At 54.4% G+C, this 4,172-nt stretch overlaps 1 long non-coding RNA gene across 1 annotated transcript; it reads right to left on the reverse strand.

Annotated features, from left to right (window-relative positions):
* Nucleotides 1-68: 68 nt before the first annotated feature.
* On the reverse strand, nt 69-4,163 carry LOC111818373. The gene is made up of 3 exons (XR_002822380.1): nt 3,981-4,163; nt 2,474-2,546; nt 69-252 (listed from the first exon to the last, which is right to left on the reverse strand). It is a non-coding gene; the product is annotated as an uncharacterized LOC111818373 (long non-coding RNA).
* Nucleotides 4,164-4,172: the final 9 nt, after the last annotated feature.

Raw genomic sequence — 4,172 nt, forward strand, 5'->3', positions numbered from 1 at the left:
AGGGGACAGTGCTGTCTACATTGTTTTTATTCATGAGACAATCCTCAGGAAAAGCACACCATGTACTGTGCACACAGGGACGATCACCTTGCAACCATGCTGCATGTGGGGACACATTAGGGCCCACGTCTGCACCAGGAAAATGAAAGTGCCAGAGGCCTGCAGAAGGCAGCAGAAGGGCCAGGATGCTGAAAACAACTCTGCAGGAAGCCTGGCCATGCTCAGCTTCCGACCCACAGACTGGGCCTGTTCCTGCCGGAGAATATGCGGCAAATACATGACACTCCGCATGAGGTGACTACAGCCACATGTACATTTATTTCCACTCATCTTCCAAGTTTCTGACCACGTCACCTCCATGATGGGCAAATAACAAGCCAACTCCAGCCCTCGAGGTGGTACCCTGAAAATGTACTAAAGTGCCATCCCCAGGTGATACCACAGCACAGAGGGGAGGAGCTTCAGGCAGCCCCATACCAGCTCTCCTGAAGATGGGCAATGCTCCTGACACGTCTCTAGCCATACAGAGGGACTGATCCTTGTGTCACTGCCTCCTAGCCTCTACATGGGGTGCTGCTGCATGAGGCATTGCCTGTCTAGACCCCATTCCCAGAGAACCCCTTCACATCCAAACTCCACTCCTGTCACTTCCAGAGATACCACCTGTGGTGTACTCAGGGCGTAATCCCAGCCAGTCTGCCTGGGCTCACATGGTCCTGGCCCACCGAAGGCCCTGTCTAAATCCTCCACTACTTTTAACCAGCAAGGAAAGAGTGAGTCTCACTTAGCACTAGAACCCCCCTGACAGCCCCTAAAGCCCACCTGCTGATTAAAGGCCTGGCAGAAGGCCAGAAGCAGCCCCCACACCTCTCTCAGCTTTCTGAGCACCCAGGGTGGGCACCACCTGTGGGACAGCAGGTGCACACGCCTGAGCTCAGTGGACAGAGGCCTTTTCTGCTTCCTCCTTCTAGCGTGAATGCAAGGAGAGCTCGCATGGTTAAGGGCCACGTCTCCCTCCGACCTTTCTCATCAGGAGATGGATGTCCCTGGAGTACCACTAATCACACCAAACCCAACGGGCGGGCTGGTGGAGGACAAACGGGTCTCTGAGGTCATCAAAATGCACCAGACCACAGTGCCAGTACTGAGAATGAAACAACCATGAGGTGAAGTGTCCCAGACACCTGCGTGAGCTGCCATTCTCAGGAGGTCACCCCGAGGCACACCACGCACCTCTGCACCACCTGGCCCTATGCACCTGCAGAAAGGCTGCTGGGCTCAAGGGCCAGCTTAACAACACTTCCCCTGACAGTGCTTCAGACACTGGCTGGAGGCCACCAGGATGCTGCTGCAGAGGAGCAGTCAGGCCCCAGGAAAGACCACACCCTAATCTAGCAGCCCACTTTCTCTTTCATAGCAATGGCTGCCTGGGCCTTTGCCAGACAAACCAGCATGGTGCTGGGCTTCAGAGCTGTTGGCTAAGTTAGAAACCAACGTGGGTTGGCTTCTCATGGCCCAGCTGCCTCTGACAAGTAACAAAAGGTCTTTGCAGGAGAAAACACCATATGATTAAAGCAGGGCAGAAAAGGGAAGAAAATAGCATTTAGTCTTTCAGTAGGAAACATACCTGTTTCCACTCACTGTCTGAGCACTGTGAAAAAGTAAGGCTGAGGTAACCTATGGACATTCAGAAACCAGAAAGCCAAGAGAAATTTGCCCTACCATGTCTGAAAATGTATTCAAGTCAGGTTTCTACTGTTTATTCAGTAAGTGACTATGGAAACCATTACACAATGAATTATATGCTAGTTCTAGAGAAAAAACAGTAAACAGCGTAGTGAGAACAGCACCCTCCAGTGACTCAGCTTCATCCAGCCAGGGCTCAGGGATGTAACTCCAGGGAACAGTGCAGTCTACATTGTTTTTGATGTAGAACACAGTCACCCTCCTGTTCTTGGTACCTGGTATGCAAGCCCTTACATTGCAGAAGGGAGTATACCCGGTATCCTGACCTCAGAGACAGAAGGGCTGAAGCCAGAGCATGAGCGCTAATCCACAGACAGTGGACACAGAAGAATCCAGCTGGGCAAACAGGTGTACCGGGAAGGAAAGGAAATGGAAGCCCCCCGAGACAGCAGGCAGAGCACCAGGCTGGCTCTTGCACCCCGGTCCAGGTAACCAACAGGATCCTGCCATCATCTCAGGTGGTGGCTGTGAGCCTATGTGGAAGACAGTGCTCAAACTCGGCCTTTGAGATGTGAACCAGGGAGCAACTGCATGGTAATCTTCTCTTGAAAAAAAGGTCTGATTTCCCAGAGCTAGCCGCCAGTGTCACCCCCTGCACTGAGAATGGCACAGGGTCTGGGCTTCACTGCACCATGATCCAAATTATTCATTCACAATCTTGCCCACTGTGTTAACCAGCAGAAGAAACATCCACCTAAATGTGGCACCCCAACTCCCCCATCCTTACCATTAAAAAAGTCTGCATGAACTGCCTTTTCGTTGGCTGCCAAGTCCATCAAGAGCCCAGAGCTGCCTCCCGCCTGCAGAATGAAAGGCAAGCTTGTATCAGCCGTGTTCTCTGGGAGCAAGAGGTAAGTTCATCTCAGCACCCACCCGCCTCCTTGGAACTGGATGCTGGGGGACTGGAAATGTGCTCCAGCTGGAATCAGAATTTCAGTTCCAGACGGAGGTGTCTGTGGACAGGGAATCAAAGGAATTATTTTTAAGGTCTCTCAAGGTCTCAGGTGGAGATCTCCAACTCCCTCCTGGCGCTGTCACAGTGGCCACAAACGTGCAAAGGCCGGTAGGATTTCTCTGCTCCAGTTGCCAAGCCACCCTCTCCTGAGAACACAACCATTATTTCCCTCTGGAACCTGCCCTGCCCTGGCCCTAAGGTTTGGGCACGAGGTGCTGCCATCATGGGAACCCGCAATGTCACAACTCTACAGCTGTGGTAAAATCAGGCATGATCAAAACGGGGGGCGGAGGGAGTCAACGCACTCAAACCCCGCACCTTGCTTAGTCAGCCAGGGATGACGGGAGCAGTCCTGCAAGGGCAGTGTCCTGGTCAGCTGGCCACAGCCCCTACAGTCTCAGGGCTGCTTGCTCCACCCTTCTCTGGTTCTCAAGGGGGAGCATCTCCTGTGTTCCCCTTCAGGGCTGTACTCAGGACCCCTACGCCCCTCCCTCCCTGTGTCCCACCCCACCCCCCATCCCCACTGTAAGCCACACTGATTCTCTCACTCAGATCCTGGTTTGAATGTCTCTCTGCCCCAGCTGACTCACTCAGACCCTCAAATCTCCTTTCCCTCCACTTGCATTCTTCTAGTCTTTCACCCCAATCCCCACCACCAAACCCCCAAGTGACCAGCCTGCACTGCAAAGTTTGGTGTCATTCCTCATGGGAGTGCCGCCAGTGACTCTACACTGCCTACCACAGGACTAGACGCTGGGGCTTAGAGCAAGTGCTGCAGGGGCGGGACCTACAGACCCCACCATTCTGCACTGTGAGCTCTGCAGGGCTACACTGCATGACAGCCCCTTCCTCAGAGGCCAGTGGGCATCACCCCGCAGGGCTCTGCTCCTGCCAGGGTTTCTTCCTTTACCCTTGTCCACAGAGCAGCACCAACACACAGCTCAGCATCTGGCTGCAGTGACAGCTCAGCTCCTCTCGGACGCTCAGGCTGAACCACCCACAGCCCCACGCTGCCTCAGCAGGAAGTCCCTACTTTCCCACTACACTCAGTATATGCAGTCAGTCTCTCGCCACCATCCTTCACCCCCCTCAGGGCAGAGACTGCGTCTGACCATCTGTGTACCCCTAACTTTGCAAAAGACATTGTGTGCTTTGGCACCCAAGAGCAGGCCAGACAGCCCCAGCGAGGCTATGGTATTCTGCTGAATCTAGACCACTGTGTGGAACGCACTACACCAGTCTGCGGCCTCGCTGGATGAAATAAAGGCGCAAAGACTACCTCACGGTTCTATACAACTGTGCAGGCGCACAGCGAAAGCAGAGAAGGCCAAGAGTCCCCTTCCCCGTCCTCAGGAGGGCGTTAGCGCTGCTGCTCCCCCAGTTTGTCAGTAGCGCTTCGGGGCTCTTCCTCCGGATAAAGTTCCGGGGCAGCGCGACAGGGCGCCGCCCGCCGCCGAGCAGCACCCGCTCG

The sequence above is a fragment of the Octodon degus genome, unplaced genomic scaffold (genome assembly GCF_000260255.1).
Source record: "Octodon degus isolate 3935 unplaced genomic scaffold, OctDeg1.0 scaffold00089, whole genome shotgun sequence".
NCBI classification, from domain to species: domain Eukaryota; kingdom Metazoa; phylum Chordata; class Mammalia; order Rodentia; family Octodontidae; genus Octodon; species Octodon degus.